Source organism: Mobula birostris, chromosome 18 (assembly GCF_030028105.1).
Source record: "Mobula birostris isolate sMobBir1 chromosome 18, sMobBir1.hap1, whole genome shotgun sequence".
NCBI classification, from domain to species: domain Eukaryota; kingdom Metazoa; phylum Chordata; class Chondrichthyes; order Myliobatiformes; family Myliobatidae; genus Mobula; species Mobula birostris.
In genome coordinates this window covers 43,499,088-43,520,190 of record NC_092387.1, presented here as the reverse complement: position 1 = coordinate 43,520,190, position 21,103 = coordinate 43,499,088, and the positions used below count along the sequence as shown (strand labels likewise).

The window sequence follows — 21,103 nt, the reverse complement described above, 5'->3', positions numbered from 1 at the left end:
AGGCAAAGGAATAGTGGCTTATTTAAATAATCTGGAAGTGCCTGACTTTGAGATGAATTTATGATTATATATTTTACAGTGTTTAAGAGCTTAGCATGGACACCAATTTTCGAACACAAAATAGTGAAGATAACAGAAAACCTATCAGAGGAGATCTATAGAGAGAAAAAAAATCAGTGAATGATGTAAAGGGCTTGATCTAAAATATTGACTCATTTTGTTTTGTTGTTGCTGCACAACTTGATGATTATTTACATCTTTTTCCATCTCTATGGTATGAATTATTGGTGAATAGGAATAGACTGTAGGCATAACCAGCAGGAGAATTGGCTTGTTGTTATTCTGTGTCCTTTCCATCTCTGTGCACCTTAGTTATGGACTTGCATCCACAAGCTTCCAAATTCAGTCCACTTTGGGCATACAATGATCTAAAGAAACTACTTCAAGCCAATGACCTTTCATTACACTGTTTATCATTTTGCTTTTGGAATATCGTAATGCTGACTGGGCCAGATGAATTACATTGCCCCAAAAGAACTGATGAGAATTCCACTTGATGTCATGTTTAATATTCAGTCATCCCCATCACATGAATTATTGACATTTACCTTACTATGAATCATATTCTTCTAAAGAAAAAATCTCAAAATTATGTTCAAACTGGTAGAAGTCTTTGCTTCAAAAAGAAAACATATGAGGTCACTAAAGCTCAGTAGAATTCTCTGGCATATGAGCAAAGTGTTATGCATCAGAGTTCAAGGAGACTAACTGATATGTAGCAGTGAGACTAGCTGATATGTAGCAGTTCAGACATATATTCATATAAATTTTATGCAAATTTCACTTTTTTCTTTTCCAACAAGTAATAACTTCAGTTTTTAACCTGTTAACTTGTGTAGGTGACGGAAAATCTAGTTTCTTTCTACAGAAATTCTCAATTTCAGCAAAGTTAACGCTAGTTCAGCTAGTTTCACTAAGGTCTAATTCCAGGATTTTGAATTTTAAAAAAAGGTGAGGCCCTCTCATGGAAGTTACTGTTAAACTATTGAATGGCAAATTAATGTTATTTTAAAAACCCATAGTGCAAACATGTTTTTTGACAGATTTGTGTGGTAATCATGTATGCTTGGGAGTGATTGTAACTTGACAATAACATATTCATATCTTCAGAATTAAATATTAACCAATTTATAATTCTTGATTTTATAGTTTTGATGTTTCTCAATAAAGACATTTCACATTAGTAAATAATGTGGTCAGGTACACAAAAAAATAATCAGCGATCCTTATAAAAACACAACTCAACTTTATTCATTGACTAAAAGAAATGACTAAGCAAATAAAGGCAGAAATAACTTACTGAATTTGGTCTTTAATAGAAATGACAACACTGAAAGGTACCATTGGTCCCATCAGTATTTTACTGCCACAATAATTTGAGCCAGATCTAACTACTCTTCAGAAAGCAAGCACCAGGTGTAGCTGTGATTGGAAAAGCTAATAGAAAGCTAGCTTTTATTGTAAGCGGATTGAAGTTTAAAATAAGAAAATCTTATTACAACTTATGAGGAACGGCTGGACAAATTAGGGTTATACACATAGATATTTGGAAGAGCGAGAGGTGATCTTAATGAAATATGTAAGATTTTTAGGGCCATTGACAGGATTAATGCTGGGAAGATGTTTCCACTAATGGAAAAATCTAGGACTAGAGAGCATTGCATCCGAATAAGGGGATGTTCATTTAAGAATGCGATGTGGAAGAGTTTCTCTTCCCGGGGCATTGTCAGTCTTTAAAAATTCCTTGTCCCAGGAAACTTTTGACGGAATCAAATGCATTGAAAAAGTTTTAATCATCATAATCTACAGTGATAGAAATAGATTTGGTAAGTGGACCAGGAATTTGAATCATCTTTGATCTTATTGAAAGGTAGAACAGGCTCAAAGGGCCACATGTCCGTTTGAGCATGCAGAGATGAAGGCAAAGTTGTGGCACTGGAGGCGAATGTACAGAAGTAAAAACATGCATGGGCTCTGCATCAGTAGCCACCAGAGAACTGGATGTTTGGTGGACTGCCTAAAGAGGTTTTGGCCTTTCATTCTGCCTTGCTATTTGAGGACTAATCAGCAGGCCAGTGGGTCTTGCAGCTAGGGCTGCCACTCACCAGTGCTGGGCTGCATGTCCACCACCCCAGATGGTGGTGGTGGGATAAGCAGGTGTGGCGCAGTGGCAAAGCAGCACCACATTTTGAGTCATTAAGGGTGTGTTGACTGGCATTCACCCTAGTCTGTCAGATACTGAAGAAAAACAATTGATTCTTAGCAGGTGGCACGATACAATGGGGTATGTTTTTTTTAAGTACTGAAATTAAAGCTGCTCCGCCCCCCCCCCCCCCTGCCATTCTTCCCACAAATAAAAATGTGTATTCACTTTTGCAGGCTACCTTCGTTACAAAGAGTCAGTATGCCGAAGTATATCAGTTTAGTTAATAGTTGTAGTTACATTTTTTAATGGCCGTGAGCGCCGAGACACCTGGCCGAGGTCGAGTCGACACCGGGCCGTGAGCGCCGAGACACCCGGCCGAGGTCGAGCCGACACCGGGTCGTGAGTGCTGAGACTCCCGTCCGAGGCCGCCGAACTGACACTGGACCTATTATACAGGTATAAGGCGAGGCGGCGGCGGGCGGAGGGGGCGAGGCCCAAGGCCTGGAGCTGGCCTGCCGTTCGTCGCGACTGCCGCCGCCCGCCCCCGCCACCTGGTACGGTCGGGAGCAGCTGCAGGACCCGGCGAAGGTGGAGCAGCTAGCGGGCGAAAACAAGTGAGGGGGTGGTGTCATTACCACACCACTAGATGATCATCCCAACGGCGGAGCAGACGGAAGAGGAGACATCTCCCAACGGCTGCAAAGGTGGATGAGGATGTCCAACAATGGGTAGGGAGGCTTGTGAGCACGCCGCAAGAACTGCCGTAGACCCACAACACTCAGGGCTTGTCTACCTAGCGTGTGAAGCCTGGATTCGGCGGACTGCGCGGAAGAAACCATCACTGGTTCAACGGGCAGAAAGGCGATTCTCAGCAATGTGTCGTGGAGCGCTAAGAGGGCACAGTGAGACACACAGAACACTGCTGGCCATCCACTGCATCCTGACCTATCTCCAGCCGTCTCGACTATGTCTTGCCACTGGGTCCAGATAGGCCGGGACGAGAGAGTGAGGCTGACGACCTGCGCAACTCTCCCTCACTTTAATCCAAGTCAAGCGCAAGTCATGGCTTCAAACCCAAAGCGGAAGAAAGTGATGGTGCTCAACCTTGGCACATGGAACGTGAGAACTCTGCGGGATAACATCAAGGCAGACAGACCAGAGAGAAGAACTGCACTGGTTGCAAAAGAGCTAGCTCGCTACAACGTGGACATAGCAGCTGTCAGCAAAACGCGCCTAGCAGACAAGGGCCAGCTGACAGAACGTAGTGGTGGATACACGTTCTTCTGGAGCAGTCGCAGCAGCGCTGAACGACGAGAAGCAGGCGTGGGATTTGCCATCAATTCTAACCTTGCCCGTAAACTCACCAAGCACCCAGAGAGCATCAACGACCGCCTGATGACACTTCAGCTCCCACTTGCAAACAAGAAGAGTGCTACACTGATTAGTGCCTATGCTCCCACCATGACCAACCCAGATGACATTAAAGACAAGTTCTATGAAGAACTCGACGCCCTCATCTCAGCAATCCCACAGTCAGAGAAGCTCATCGTTCTCGGGGGCTTCAATGCCAGAGTAGGGGCAGACTACCAAACCTGGGAAGGGATCATTGGAAGACACGGCACTGGCAAGTGTAACAGCAGCGGCCTTCTGCTCCTCAAGACGTGTGCCACACACGACCTTGTCATCACCAACACCCTGTTCCGCTTACCCACCCATAAGAAGACGTCATGGATGCACCCACGCTCGAAGCACTGGCATCTGATTGACTACATCATCACCAGGAAGAGGGACAGGGTGGATGTCAGAGTGATGAGAGCCATGTGTGGTGCCGACTGCTGGACCGACCACCGCCTCATTGTGTCCAAGTTCAGGCTTTGCATTCTGCCCATGAGAAGACCCCAAGGGCAGAAGACTGCAAAGAGGTTGAATGTCTCCAAGCTGAAAAGCAGCAGGGTTGCAGAAGAATTCGTCGATGACCTTGAAGGCAGACTGCCAGGCACACCACAGGAAGACGGGACCAGCGTTGAGGAACAGTGGACGGCCTTCAGAGACGCTGTCTACACTACCGCCCTCGAACATCTCGGACCAGCAACCCGAAGAAACCAAGACTGGTTCGATGAGAATGATGAAGAAATACAGGCACTACTAATGGAGAAACATCAACATTACAACGACCCCACGTCGCTAGCCAAGAAAGATGCCTTTACCAACGCAAGAAGAAAGGTGCAGAAAAAACTTCGCGAGGTGCAGGACAGCTGGTACAGCAAGAAGGCCGATGAAATCCAGGGCTATGCAGACAGCCACGACATAAAGCGCTCTACGATGCGCTTAAGGCTGTATACAGACCCCAGTCCTCCGGCTCCTCACCCCTCCTCAACGCAGATGAGATGCAGCTGCTGACAGAGAAGAAGCAGATTCTGGATTGGTGGGCTGAGCACTTTAACAACGTCCTTAACCGCCCTGCCGACATCAACGACAAGGCCATTGCCCGCCTGCCCCAGGTAGAGATCAACAAGAACCTCGACACCCTCCCCACAGTAGATGAAGTCAGGAAGGCAGTGAAGCAACTCTCCTGTGGCAAAGCGCCAGGACCCAATGCAATCCCTGCTGAGGCATACAAAGCAGGAGGCCCTGTCATGATGCAAAAGCTGACTGTACTCTTCCAGTCCATGTGGAAAAAGGGACAGGTCCCGCAATAGCTGAAAGATGCCAGCATAGTCCACATCTACAAGAGGAAAGGCAACCGCCAGTCTTGCGACAACCACCGAGGCATCTCCCTCTTGTCCATTGCGGGGAAGATTCTGGCCCGCGTCCTGCTCAACCGCCTTCTCCAACATCTTGAGCAAAGTCTGCTCCCAGAAAGCCAGTGCGGCTTCCGTGCTGAACGTGGGACCGCGGACATGATTTTTGCTGCGCTCCAACTCCAGGAAAAATGCCAGGAGCAACACAGCGACCTTTTTGACCTTTGTCGATCTAACCAAGGCTTTCGATATGGTCAGCAGAGAAGGCTTGTGGAAGATCATGGAGAAGTTTGGCTGCCCCAGCAAGTTCATCACAATCGTCCGGCAGTTCCACGACGGTATGTTGGTGAAAGTTCTGGATGACGGCAACGAGTCGGAGGCCTTCCCGGTGACAAATGGCGTTAAACAAGGCTGCATTCTTGCCCCGACTCTGTTCAGTATGGTATTCTCTGCCATGCTGACAGATGCCTTCCATAACTACGAAGAAGGAATCCACGTCAGATACAGGACTGACGGCAGATTGTTCAACCTTAGGCGCCTGCAGGCAGTTACAAAGGTGCAAGAGACTGTCATCAGAGACTTGTTGTTTGCTGGTGACTGCGCACTCAACGCCAGCACAGAGCAGGAGATGCAGCATCAAATGGACTGCTTCTCACAAGCCTGCAACAACTTCGGTCTCACTATCATCACCAGAAAGACCGAAGTTATGTACCAGCCTGCCCCAGGAAAGCCATACCAGGAACCGTGCATCACGGTGAAGGGCCAGAACCTCCAGGCAGCCGACAACTTCACCTACCTGGGCAGCATACTCTCTCGCGCAGTGAACATAGATGCTGAGGTCAGCAACAGGATTGCCAAAGCCAGCGCCGCCTTTGGGAGACTCCGTGAGAATGTCTGGGAGTGGAGAGGACTCAGCCTTACCACCAAGCTGAAGGTCTACTGTGCAGTGGTCCTTATCACCTTCCTTTACGCCAGCGAGACCTGGACTGTCTACAGCAGACACGCCAAACAGCTCAACCATTTTTACCTGAGCTGTCTCCACAGGCTCCTCCACATCAGGTGGCAGGACAAAGTCCCGGACACGGAAATCCTGGAACGAGCTGGGCTCTGCAGCGTCTACACCCTCCTGCTGAAAGCCCAAGCCAGGTGGGCTAGACATGTGGTCAGAATGCCAGACAGCCGATTGCCTAAGCAGCTGCTGTACAGAGAACTGTGTCAGGGCAAGCGCTCGGTTGGGGGGGCAGAAGAAACGTTACAAAGACTGCCTGAAAGCGTCCCTCAAAGGCCTGGGTGTCGACATCAACACGTAGGAGACGCTTGCCCTCGACCGTCCAGCTTGGCACAGCAAGATCACCACAGGAGCCCGTGCAGCTGAAGTCAGGCGCATCATCGAGGCGCAACGAAAGCGTGCTGTGCGCAAGGCCCGAGCAGCATCCACTGCCACGACAGCACCCACCCACTTGTGTCCCACATGTGGGCAAGCCTTCAGGGCCCGGATTGGCCTCATCAGTCACCTCTGGACCCACAGTCACCAATCTCCCATTTGACTTTGAAGCCATGGTCATCTTCGACTATGAAGGACGAACAACAACAACAACAACAGTTACATCTCATGCTTCAAATTTCATTTATAGCAAAAATAAGCATCTACTTGATCTAGTTTTTGTAGTGCATGAACATCCCTGTGGTATGTTTATTTGTACTTCAAGACTTACTTTGATGTAGTTCTACCTGAAAATACATGTTATGGCAACCCAACACAACACAGCATAAGAAGATGATTACAAGACAGAAAAGTCCTTGGGCGTTAATCCCACATTTATCAGAACTCTTTTTAACCTAACATAAGTGTTAGAAGAAGAAGTAGGCCCCTCACGCCTATTCTACTATTTAAATGATCTTGTTTGATATTTTACCTCCATGCCATTTTGCTGCATATTTACTCCATATCTCTCAGTATCCTTAATATCTATAAGTCTTTCCAGCTGCCTCTAAATGTGTTCTCACAATATCCATAAATTTGTTATAGTTTAAACTATTGAGTGATAGAGTGGGGAAGGACTATCAAAGCTTTCTGGTGGATTTAGTCATGCAGATGAATAAAAGGCAGCTGTGGCTTTATCCTTGCAGATAGTACAGGTTTTACGCTTGGAAAGAAAAGTGTTCACAATAAGATCATAAAGAAAGTGGATAAAGGAAAGAATTTGCTCAAATATAACAATTTTCACAAATCCAGAACATGGAAAGCACTTGAAAAGCAGTGAAATATTTCTCCATTTTATTAATTGATCAAGGGAGGACAGTGATCAAGTTCCACTCAGCGAGTTTTGATAAAAAATAGTGGAACCAAGTAACCTCCTTTAGTGATGTTGAATGACAGTATATAAAGTACATAGGATCAGGAGTTGGTTAATGCCCCTAATCCTCAAGTAGTGTCTCGGGGTTTTCTGTGTACACCAAAGAAAGTAGTATTTTATTATTTGTTAATTTATTTGTGGTAATATTACTTTATATGCTGTGTGTGAGTTATATGTACATTGAACATTGTTTCATTTGGTGGTATACATGTATGCAGTTGAATGACAATGAACTTGAACTTCTCTGTGTGATAAGGGAACTTTCAGTGGAGTAAGGCAAATTACAGTGGTATGAGGGTGAATTTGGCCAAGGTAAATTGGAAGAAACTGCTGGCAGAGCAGCAATAGCGTGCGTTACTGGGAAAAATGAGGAAGGTGCAAGACTTATATATTCCACAAACGAAGAAAAAGGATCCTTGTCTGGTTGGCTGCCAGTGACTAGTGGTGCTCCACAGGGGTTCGGTGTTGGGACCACTTCTTTTTATGCTGTATATCAATGATTTTGACGATGAAATAGATGGCTTTGTTGCCAGGTTTGCAGATGATACGAAGATTGGTGGAGGGGCAGGTAGTGTTGAGGAAACAGGCAGGATGCAAAAGGACTTAAACAGATTAGGAGAATGGGCAAGAAAGTGGCAAATGAAATATAATGTTGGAAAATGCATGGTCATGCACTTTGGTAGTAGAAATAGATGTGCAGACTATTTTCTAAATGGGGAGAAAATCCAAAAATATGAGCTGTAAAGGGACTTGGGAGGCCTTGTGCAGTACACCCTAAAGGTTAATTTGTAGGCTGAGTCAATGGTGAAGAAGGCAAATGCCATGTTAGCATTCATTTCAAGAGGTCTAGAATACAAGAACAAGGATGTGATGCTGAGGCTTTATAAGGCACTAGTGAGGCCTCACCTTGAGTATTGTGAACAGTTTTGGGCCCCTCATCGTAGAAAAGATGGGCTGGTGTTGGAGAGGGTCCAGAGGAGGTTCACAAGGATGATTCCAGGAATGAAAGGTTTATCATACAAGGAACGTTTGGTTGCTCTGCATCTGTACTTGCTGGAATTCAGAAGGATGAGGATGGATCTCATTGAAACCTTTTGAATGTTGAAAGGCCTAGACAGAGTAGATGTGGTAAGGATATTTCCCATGGCGGGAGAGTCTAGGACAAGAGGGCACAGCCTCAGGATAGAAGGGCACTCTTTCAAAACAGAGATGTGGAGAAATTTCTTTAGCCAAAGGGTGGTGAATTTGTGGAATCTGTGCCACATGCAGCTGTGGAGGCCAGGTTGTTGGGTGTATTTAAGGTTATTGATAGGACATGGCATCAAAGGTTACGGGGAGAAGGCCAGGAGCTGGGGTTCAGGAGGAGAAAAGGATCAGCCATGATTGAATGGTAGAGCAGATTCGATGGGCCAGATGGCCTAATTCTGCTCCTATGTCTTATGGTCTTGGTCTTCTCAACCAAGAACTAAGCACTCAGTATTCTCTTTGGCCTACACTAAAGCTTTATTTATTTGTTGTTATGCTGATCATTGTAGGAATGCTATGTTGGTACTGGAATGTGTGGCAACATTTGTGGGCTGCCCCCACACCCCTTCAGGTGTGTTGGTTGCTAATAAAAATAATGCATTTCTCTGTATGTTTCAATGTAAGTAATAAATAAGTTTTAATCTTGATTCATATTAAGTGTCCATCTCTGTAGGTGAACAAAATACTTTAAAGTGAGATTGATAGCATTCAGATTTTGTAAGCATCGATATTCAAGGAATGACCGAGAAAACTCAAGATGAACGATTTAGAGAGTGGATTAGTGAGGTGCCTTACTGAAGTATATAAAATCATACTCTTGCATTATTCTGTATGTTAAAGTGACTTGGCCAGAGGAGACATTTGTTTTTAATAAATGATAGGTAAATGTAAAAAGATACAACAAAGAATTGTTATTACTCAACAGTGGTTATTGCTCAGAGTAATTCACCAGCCATGGGTGTATCAATAGAATTAGATTGTGAAAAGCCTAGTGGAAAGGGATTAGATATACTTATCTCTTCCTTGATCGCTTGTGATATCATCTACTGTAACTCTGCATTAGAGAGATTAGCACTATACAGTCAGTCTCTGTTGTCCAGAGACAAATGACAGTTAACTTCTAAAGCACTACATAATGACAGAATCTTGCATTCTGCACTGTTACCTTGCAATGGCAGTTTATTGCTAAATGTTGATGGAAATAAGAGACAGGAAAAATGCATACAAATGAAATATTTAATACAGAAATAGATATCAATTGATACATGCAGAACTGCTCTTGGTTTGTTTTTTGCTTGGTTTGTTTTATGGTGCCATGATGAAAATCAGTAGCCAAGATCATTACAAATCTAGTTCTGTTGTCTCCCTTAAACTTTCCTCTACCTGCCTTAAACAGATGTCCCCTAGTACTAGCAATGCCATTGGAAAAAAAAAGTGGTGGCTGTCCACTCTATGTCTCTTATAATCTTATACATCTCTATCATCCTCTTTCAACCTCAGTTGCTCCAAAGAGAGAAGGCCTGGTTTGATCAACCTTTCCTCATAAGACCTGTTATTTAAATCAGACAGTGCACTGGTAAATCTCCTATGCACATTCTCTAAAGTTTCCACATTTTTAAGTCTGCAACACAAAGCTTTAAGTGTGGTTTAACCAGTACTTTATAGGGCTGCAACATTACCTTGCAGCTTTTGAACTCAATCCTATCACAGATGAAGGCCAGCACATGTATGATTGAAACATGATTTGAACAGTAATGTAATTGTACACCACAGTTTCTAAGTGCTTTTGTTTTCTATTTCTAGGCTAGCCTAATTAATTAAAAAACTAATACTTTCTGACATCTAATGTTTTTGCATGATTGAAATTACAAGGTCATCAGTTTTGATCCGTGTCATTTGCTCAGAATTTTGGTAAATTATGGCTTCCAACCTAGTACCTAGAATTATTCTCGCCAATTATGAAATGCTATGTAATGCTATCCTAGCCAGCATTATATCTAGCATACTCATTCTAAGAAAGTAGCATTCTGAATTGAACTCCTTACTCATGGTGTTTAATGATGTTCAAAAGAGGTCACTAACATCTTCCTGGGGACCGATTATACATCGGTCTCTTGTGTAGTGGCTCCATGCATAATCAACCTGACAAAACATTTTCAAGGAGAGTTATTCCTGACTTCATGTAAAATTGATGTTTGTCTATGGCCTTTGCTTTTTCTCTAATTCTATCAGTGCCAGCTGGTCCATTTCCAAGCGTGCTGTGTGTCTATTTCTGATTTACATGATATGTGAAGAGCTGATTTTTTGGTATTCTGACAGTTCCCCCTTCCTGGGAATGATTTTATAGCTGCTTGATTTATTGATCTTTCATTTTAAATGCAGCCCTTTCACATAATTTGTTTCAAGAATGTTTTTAAACTGTTTTCATCACTATTCCAATATCCGTCACTCTGAATTGACCGGTTGAGAAGTTTTAACCAATAGTATGACAGCTGTATTTATTTTAATGCAGCAGCATGTTCTTTGCAGATTAAAAAATGCATTATTTACTTATCACATGTTTTGTTTTCATTTTGTTAGATCTATGACTCAAATAAACTCATTTATGATAGTTAATTGGGGAGAGGTGTGGTTGCACAGCAGAGCAGCAAGGATGCAGTGTGTGTCTGGAACATGCTCCCTCCTGGGATATTTCATCTTACTGGAAAGTATTACCTCCCCAGCATACCCTTCAACCTTTTGTGCTCAATCCAGTAAAGAATTCAAGAGAAACTCCTTACACAGAAACTCACTACCATAAGGACTAATGGTTTGTGAAAATACATGTGACCTCCTAGGTTGCATTAGAGCTGATTGATGTCAATAAGTGTCAAACCATCAATATGAGAATTAATTGGGTGATGCTTCAGAATGCATGTGTCCTCAACGTATAAAAGAAACCATCTTTAAAAGAAATGCAAGTTACCTTATACTTCCGACCATTTCCATAGATAGCAGCTTATTTTAACTGTTAAAGTGAATCTCATCTGATCCATATGTACTCAGTGGCCACTTTATTGAGTGGAACCCAGAGTGATCTTCTGCTGCTGCTGTAGCCCATTCACTTCAAGGTTCAAAGTATTGTGCATTCAGAGCTGCTGTTCTACACTCCACTATTGTAACACGTGGTTATCTGAGTTACTGTCGCCTTCCTGTAATCTTGATCCAGTCTGGCCATTGTCCTCTGACCTTTCCCCACGGAGTTGCTGCTCAGTGGATTTTTTATTTTGTTCTTCACAGCATTCTCTGTAAATTCTAGAGACTGTTGTGTGTGAAAACCCCAGGAAATTAGCGGTTGCTGTAATATTCAAACCATCTGACACCAACAATCATTCCATGGTCAAAGTCACTTGCATCACATTTCTTTTCCATTCTGAACTTTGGACTGAACAACAACTGAACCATGACCATATCTGCATGCTTTTACATATTGAGTTGCTGCCACATGATTGGCTGATTAGGTGTTTGCATTAACAAACAGGTGTACATAATAAAATGGCCACTGTGTGTCTGCTTTTTTGAGACTTGAATGTACAGCTGTGCTTTTTGTACCAAACCATAATAGTATAGTATGAAGTTGCTTATTATTTCACATAGGTTTGAGTTTATAATTTGTTTAGAACTTCTTAGAAGCGAATAACCTTGGTAAAGTTATTTGTCTCTCACTCCGTATATTGTTCATGATGATGATGATGATGACATTGACTCAGACCTGAGAGGTCAGCGTTGGGCATTTTCATACCTTACAAGGTGCAGTTCGAAAGGCTGTGTGGGGCGCCACTCCTCGCACAGACACTTCACAGTATTTTTTTTACAAGGCCGAGTCGACATCAACCCGGCGCGAATGGAGAGTGCACACGGGGGTAGTCTGTCACTGGATCAAACTCGGGAACCTCCGTTCTCGAGCCCAACGCTGACCTCACTGCGCCACCAGCTGACCTTATATTGGTCAGAATGTCAAAATTATTTAACACAAAACCTTTGCTGGATTTCAGTGTTGTAAGAAAAAAATCTAAAACATTCCATCACTTAAGGCATTAAAAAGGCTTTTCAACTCAAAATGTCAATGAGAGAATTTATCCTCTGCCTCATCCACTGCCTGTATAGAGAGTGCTGTATATTCTCTGCTTTGTGTACTTAGTTTTCTCTTTAATTATATACTGAATTTGATGGTAGCTATTGCACTTGACTGCATGAGGACATTGCCATAACCTCTATCCTAACAGCCAGTTTCAGCTTTCTCCTCTCTGGAGTTAACAAGCCTCTTTTTTTTTTAGCCTATCTTCTTGGATCTACTAACATTTTTATGAATCTTCTTCTTGACATTTCCAATGACTTGATATTCATTTCTACAAAATGAGGATCAGAACTGTATATAATACTGTAGTTTGTCAGTAAAAATGTCTGATGTTTATATCTTTTATGTAATAACAACAAGCAGTCTCACAATGATGGCATGCGTTTTATCTGGAAGTGCCACTTCGGTGATAATTTTCTGCTCATTTCTCTATTCTATCCATCATACTCTGCCTATCTATTTAAATAATGCATTTACATCAAAACAACACTTATGCTTATCAATTAAAGATGTTTGGAGAAGACTAGGTACTGGGCTAAAGTTGCTTTTAAAAGCACCTGAAACCAACAGCTCATTCTGGCATTGTCTTACTGTGATTAAAATTAAGTAAATGAGAAACTGATCAGAAACCCAGCATAAACTAGCTATAAAATTGTTCTCTAAATGTTGCTTTCTCTTTTAATTCATTGAGGCTTGCTGGGAACAAAGTGGCTCCAGATTTGGCTTTCAACAGTTGAGAACAGTTGAAATGGGAAATGCTCAGATGCCTGCTGAGTAGTGTGATGAATTTCAGTTGAAGCAAAAATTGGCAGATGATTGTGCATTGCTTTTGCTTTCAACGTTCTATCTGTTGGTTGTTGAATAGATGATCCTTTATGAAATGTCTCCAGAAATCAACAGTAGGATGGCAGTAGAAAATACTCTTAGACTTTATATACCTCAAAATAAGGGCTTTCCTCAGGCAGTGTACATCTTTTATTGGTCATTCAGCACAACTTACTTGGGTTGTCATCCAGGACCCCACAGTCTTGTATCTGCAATTTGTGTAAAACAAAAAAAAGAGAATGAAACTAATCAATTCCATAATGATCAATTATTATTCTAAATACAGTCAACTGGATATTAAAATGAAGTGCTGTGATGGAACGTTGTTCTGAGGAGTGTACGAACTTGGTGCCTTTAGGGAACAGTAGTCATAAAATTTGTGACCTGTACTTCCAATGTTGAGTGATCAAGCTTAAGATGTTGGGAATTATTTCTGTGGTACAAGTACAGCACTTTAATAGCTGCTACTCTTATTCTGCAAATTGAAGTCTTTCAGTTAGAAGATCATTATTTTCCATGTTGAAGTTACCATCTACTGTAAAAGAAAAAAAGTATCCTTTAGATACAGTTTAATAAACTGGTGGAGTATTAGATTCATCCACAGAACTGAAGGTAGAGAAGTAATGACATATTTTACATTGTTAACAATGTTTATTATAAATTACAGTTATTGATAATATTATCATGATTATACTGCTATCTCCTGCCCGGGGTGGAGCTATTTACTGAATTAAGAATGATTACCAAAGGACAGTGTATTAAATAACAAATTGCCAGGATGCTTTATATCAAAAGTATAAAGTATCAATAATATATGGTACAAAGGAGAACCTCGGTGTTAACAGTATATTACACAGGGGAGCCTATAAATAAAGAAATAAATTATAAAGTAAGTAACATACATCAAAGCTGTTAAATTACATTGGACAGAAATGCCTGTACAGGAGTTTAAAATCTTATGTGATACATACAGAGAGAGTCAGACAGAGTTCTATATACTCAACAGTGCAATAAATGGAGAGGTCTATGCATTCCACACTGCATAGAAAGTTCATATACTGGCTAGTGTATACTATACAGTGCAACCTTTATAGATTGTCTAGAATGTAAATCCTTTATGAAAATGTTGCTTATTTAATTGAAATCCTCGAGGTTAAATGTTGTTTTCAACCGAGGCATTATCAAATGCTCTGATAAATGCAGTTCATTGTTTGTGATGTCACTGCCCATGTCCTTGTCTTTCTGTCTCTCCCTTTTCATTGGCTGGTGCAAGGAGTTGAGGATGTTGTCCATTACTTCTCTGATAAAGTGTGGTATGGTATAATGAAAAATAATCACTGCTGATTGCATGCTGCATGAATGGTACAACCATGCATGCAAGAATCTATGTGGTTAATGTTTCATGAAATGGCTGCATTCTGTGCACTCATGTGTAACATACACCTGCTTATCTACAAGCTAAAATTCACTGTGGGCAACAACATGGCTCAGCAGGCCCAACATCATAACATTCCATGCTCTGACCTTACTATTACTGTGAAAAATGGTTCTGGATTAATTTGAAGAAAAACATTTGATATTGAATTTTTTTAAATAGTCATTGCCCTAAAATATATTGCCTTGAAATAAGATAGTGTTAATATCCACCCAATTAAGGAATTTAAGGTGCTAATAGATTGCACTAATAATGAGGACATCTAATTTCCTCGGCTGAGCTATATTGTGATTCACTGGCCTATATCCATTAGATTCTCTTTTAAAGTATATATATGATGAGGTGTTATATATTATTCAAAATCCCTTTTTCTGATTTGCTAATCAGTTTGAAATGTTAAACCTAAATAAACAAGAAGTTCCACAGCAAAGATCATTGACAATAAACCTGTCAATTTCAAGAATGTAGCTTGGGCTGTATAGCTGATCTTGAAATTTCCCAATCTGTAGGTTGTAATTTCTGTTGTTTTCAGTGCACATTTGTTTTAGGAACTTTTCATAACAGGCTGTCCATTGCTCCAGTTAACACATGAAGTGTTTAAAGTCATTTGAAAAACAAATGCTCTGCAAGAAATTCAAAAAGTTTGAAGGAAATCATTTTATCTTCTTCAGGAAGTGTAATAAAGTTACTGTAAGGCCAGAAGATATTTTAACAGTATATTCAACAAGTCCTTTTCACTCCGGAACTTGTTTTAATTGAATCAAAAGATGCTGTTTTATAAATAACACGAGTTTTTTTTTTGTAATTCTCACTGGAGGTGTCTTTAGTTTGCAAAGCAGTTGGTTATAGGTTAATATCAAATTGTTATTGAATGTGTTTCACTTTCCCTGGTAAAAATCAAACATGGTCACTTACCACAATCATAAGGGGTCTTTCATTTGCCAGCAGTTGTGCCTCATACCAAAGTTCATTAAAAATCATTTAAAATGGGCACACCTATATCTAAGGAGAACGTGTAACCTTTCCCTAATGGCAAAATAACTAAGCAACATTGCTGTTAATGAGTGTGGTATTGATTTACACATCTTCTCCCAATTCAGAAACATTCTGCTCTGAGCCTGTTTACCATTGCTACTGTTGCACTATTAGAATTGCACCCACTTAGTGAGAATTAGCTGTCAGAAGACAAACTTAAGTTGTTTTCTCTGTTGTGGCAGATACTAAAGAACAATCTGAAAGAAGTATAAAAAATTGTGAAAGGCATGGATGGGGTAGGTAGTGATGAGTCTTTTTATCAAGGTGGACTGTCAGATACCTGAGGGCATAGATTTAAGGTGAGCATGGCAAGCATTAAAGGAGATTTTCTGGGCAAGTTGCTTTATATAGATGGTAGAAAGCTGGAATGCACTGCCAGGGAGGGTGGTGGAAGCAGATATGATAGCAACATTTAAAAAGCATTTGGACAGGCACATGAATAGACAGGATGTACAGGAGGATGGAATTAGTTCAAATTGTCATCAGGGTTGGCACAAACATTATGTTCCTGTCTTGTACTGTTTAACGTATGGATTTGCAGTCCACTTTCTCAGCCTCTCTGTTGCTACCCAATTCTCCTTTGTTAAATCTTTAACCAACCTTCTTTGTTATTTTTACCATCAGTTCAACACACAATTTCTTCTCTTCGCTCTTGTTACTTTGGTAGGTTTGTTGAACAAATGTCATTCTATCTATATTTTAATTTGGAGAATTGGTATTTAATACAAATAAAATGAAAGAACTTTTGAATCATGAGTTAATATGGGATCTGCAGTATTGCTGGCTGTCAGCATTTCTAATAATGCACATTATTATAGGAGATGAGAAAGTTTCCTGTGTTTTCTTCCCCTTTTCCGTAAGAGACTGAGTAAGAAATAAACTAATTTAGTCATTCAGAAATTAAAAGGCCCAGATGGTTCAAATACTATAAATTTCTTCCTCCCCTCCTTACTCCCGATTTAAATTCTAAAAAGCTGTAACCTCGAAACCAAGAATTGGATAATTTGAGGTATAATCAAATATGGCCTGAAAATTATTATCAGTTTTCAACAGCTGAAAAGCAGCAAGGTCTTAATTAGTTAGGGGTAAAAACAAAGTGTTATAAATTTGAAACTGAAGTAAAAACATAAGTGGTGGGACGAACTTTAGAACACCTTTTCAAAGATCTAAGAAAGTTTGAATCCATCTATTCTTCTTCTAACTCTAATGAATCCACATATTTCCAACAGCTTATACTTTGATAATGCCAAAATTACCATCTTAATTTTACATTAACCTAGAGGTAAGATGCACATATGAAATGTTACTTCATAAAATGGAAAAAAGAAATTAACCAACTTTATTTAATAATGTGACTAATGCAAAATTCCTTTCCATAACATATATGTTCATACTTTGAGTTAGCAAATTTAAGAAAACTTTTTTGATTAGCAGAAACAAATTTAATGTTCTGAGAGAATTGATAAATATGCTTTTGATCATTGATCTGCATTTTGATTAGTGACACTGACAGAATGCTATTAAACTATTTTAGAGGTATAATGTCCCTATTACAGCACACTCAAATAATGTTGAAGTATTTTAGTACATTATCTCCAGTCTTCCCAACAAAGCTGATAAAAGGCAGACATCTGTTTGCTGAGTGGATTCATTTTCTCAGTGCAACAAGCTTCTTGCCATTGAGCAGTGGGAGCTCAACAGGCTGTTAATTTACTGGAACTGGTTCAGGATAGATGGAGTGCAGCTGTCTGTTGGTTTAATTGCAGTATGTAAATGGTAGTTTACATTATCTCCTCTGTGATCCCACCCCAGTATAGACCTTGTTAAAATTGTTCCCCAGCAATTCATAGACTGGCAGCAATGAACTTAGTTGGGAAAAAAGAAGCAGTTCTACAAATCAGAATATTAGTTAATTAAATAGTTTTCCTATTTTATTACCATAGTAGCTACTTTTAATAGATTTTGATTGACCACAAGTGAGCAGATATTTGTGAAATCTTTACTGTAGAACGAAAAGTAAGTAACACCATTCAATGAAACCACAGGAACAGTGACAGAATAAATTAGTGACAGCAATAAATTTCATCCTCCAATTTTCAAGAGTCTCTTTCCATCAGATTTATTGCATTCAGGTAATGCAGAAAAAAAATTACATCACCTTTTAGCAGCTCTCCTACTTCTACATACTGTCTCTGCACAGCTGCTGGACACTGGACAGTTAGACAAGGGCAAATATTTGGAAGGGGTGATGCAGTGGATAAGATGTAAAGGAGTAACTTACACAAAATGCTGGAAGAACCCTGTAGACTAGGCAGCATCTATGGAAATGAACAAATAGTTGATGCCTCAGCCTGAGACCCTTCATAAGGACTTGCTGACTGATCTGCTGGTTCCTCCAGCGTTTTGAGTGTACTACTTTGGATTTGCAGCATCTACAGAATCCCTTATGTTTAAAATGTAAAGGATATTGGGTTGAGTGAAATAGAATGGCAGAGCAACTCAGTGAGCTGAATGGCATAATCCTGCTCCTATGTCTTATGGATTTTTTTTCTCTCAGCAGCAAGTTTAGTCCTGTTTGCTTTCAACTAAACATAGAACGGAGAGCACTGAGTACAGTACAGACCCTTTGGCTAGAGATGCTGTGCTGTCCTTTAAATCTACTCAAAGATTAATCTAATCCTTCCCTCCTACATAAACTGTCACAGCTTTGCAAGTTAAAGAAAATCTGGGTGAAATATATAATACAGCCATCAGTGAGATTGCAACTAACCTGTCATCCATGTTGCTTTATGCTGGCCTAAATATGAGCAGCATAAAGACACTTGAGAAACAGTTAGTCAGCACTTCAAGACTTCTCTGAATTTGGTTCCAAAGTGAGAATGCCATGAACAGCAATCCTTTATATTTAGTTCAATGTAGAAACTCTCAGGGGCCTCTCATCTGGTATCTGCTATAACTGCTGTTATTAATCCCCCTGCTTTATAAGCACCAAAGGCTTAAATTCCTGGTACTGATCATAGGAAATTACTTGGCAAGTAGAACATCCCAATAAATGATATAAGGTTTCACAGCACTTGCTCAGACTGTTAAAGGTATTTTCTATTGTTTTTAGTGAATTAATCATTGGCGAGAGTTTGTTTTTAGCAATAGTAACAACTTTAATTTTTGCATTTCTCCTAACATGAGCCAAATTTATCACAGTTTTAATGAATGGAGGAGAGTGGGGAAAAGAGAAAGTAGGAGAACAAATTTAGAGACAGTAGATTACATGGTTGAAGAGGGATTATGAAATAGTGAGGTGGAGAAGCATTTACAGATTCAAAATGCTAGAGGAACTCAGCAGGTCAGGCAACATCTATGAAGAGGAATAAACAGTCAGTGTTTCAAGCAGAGACCTTTCATCAGCACTGCTAAGTTCCTCCAGCATTTTGTGTGTGTTGCACTGGATTCAAGCATCTACAGAATGTTGTGTTTAAGAATTCACTGATGCTGTTCCAGAGCTGTGACCAATTCAAGATTCAATCCAAAATCAGAGGCCTGAAAAAATGTATGGTGTTATATAGCTGGTCAAGTTCCAAGATAGGGATTTTAAGAGATGAGTGACATCATTAAGTCAACCCATGATTTCTTTATTTCCTGAAGTCTTTTTCTTATCATATTGGGTTTTCAAATGCAACATGAGCTTTTGCTCCCCCCCCCCCATGTCAAGTATTGAGTTTCAAATCCCCTCCACTTTCATTGAACAAAGGAAATTCTCAACTGACCAAGCATAAATCCGTTGTGTCTTCTCCCATCATTCACTTGAACAATTATTACATTATATGTGTGATAGAAATTCAGATTGATGAGTAGAGTTTATTGCATAACCTTTAACAATACGACATTTGAAGTATGAGCAACATCTTTGGAATTTTCTGTAAACAAGCTGATTCTCCCATGGTAGTGGTTAAGGATATTTTCAAATGCAATGCTCATATTTAACTTTTAACTCAACCTGTCACTGAGACATAGGTGGCTGCTCCCTAGGGAGAACAATGAGGAACTATCCTGCATTAGTTTTCGGAGATAGTTCATCATATTCTTCTGAGTTCAGGATTGCAGCAGTGTGTCGTACAGGAAATTAACTGAATTCATATGTATATATACTATTATAGCCACAGAGCATTTCTATCACCCAGTGGATGTAAGACCAATAAACACAATCAAGCAACCTGCAAACAGTTTTCTCCCCACTCTCCTTGAATTCAGCACAAACTGAAATAATCAAACCAGCTCTGGGCTGCTGCCAAACTAGAAAAGAAGTCCAAAACAATGATTTCATCTGGCAAATTCTGTACAGCAAACACCTGAGGAACAGTCTTAAAGGTCAGCTGATAATTTACATTGCCTGCTGCTGGAAACAGGTTGGTGTACAGTATGTGGAATTTTGATTCTGCCTGTTGGCTGTAATTTTAACAAAGACCCTAAGCAGAAACTAATAGAAAGTAATTCATTAATGCTATGACCAATAGAAAACTAATTATTGTTGGTTTAAAAACTCACCTGAACAATAATGTGCCTAATCAATAAATCTGAAATTAATCCTAACACCAGTATTGATCACCATCAGCTTTGATCTTCATCTGTCCATTTATGATGACCTGCGAGTAAAACTCTATATTGAGCTATATTTATTAGTGATGGACCAATATCACGCCCCAAACTCCAGTTACATGAGCAGGCCAACACTTCCGCTTACCTATGTGGAAGGGAAAAATCATATTACTCACAAATGTCTTCAAACTATTCATCATCTGTGAACTTTGCAAATGTTTCTAACATGTATTTGCATTATGAACACGAGCAGAACAAATATTTAAAGAATGATAATTCTTTGATCACAGTATGAAATGAATGTGTGAGACCAGTAGCTAATAGAGTGAAATTATCTCGAAATTCCAACACATAAAATGTAATGCAATATGTTTGAAGCAGTTGTTAATTTTAGTATGAACCTCATAGTTTGATTTGCAGTTTGTAAACCATGTCAGAATGCAGCCCTGTGGCAGTGTGGTGCAGCAGCCTCCTCATTGCAGATGGGACAACCACGTATCAGGCCAATAAATTCATTTAGGTCAGGATACATTAATTGATTTGTTCAAACTTGAAATCATGCTTGTTATTTCTGATGTGAGAAAGGTGGCAGCCAATATCTCTCAGAAAACTAGTATAGTATGAGTGTCACCTACAGCAGGTGACCATGTGATGAAATGGAATGAGTTAATGGAACTGATCATGGGTGTTTAAATGATTATATTTCACAGAAGGAAACCATTTGGTCCATTGTGTCTTTGATTACTACTCGGACAGCTCTTTGTCTGA

The 21,103-nt window shown here is 40.3% G+C and overlaps 1 protein-coding gene across 3 annotated transcripts in view; it reads left to right on the top strand.

The window, feature by feature from the left end:
- Window positions 1-21,103, top strand: part of ccser2a (coiled-coil serine-rich protein 2a) — a 736,576-nt gene that overhangs the window by 705,942 nt on the left and 9,531 nt on the right. Inside the window, exon 12 of one of the 3 annotated variants that reach the window (XR_011889642.1) lies at window positions 19,897-20,145. The exons of the other annotated variants lie outside the window; for them this stretch is intronic. The gene's annotated coding sequence lies outside the window, so the exon portion shown is untranslated. The remainder of the gene's footprint in view (window positions 1-19,896; window positions 20,146-21,103) is intronic. 3 annotated transcript variants of the gene reach the window in all.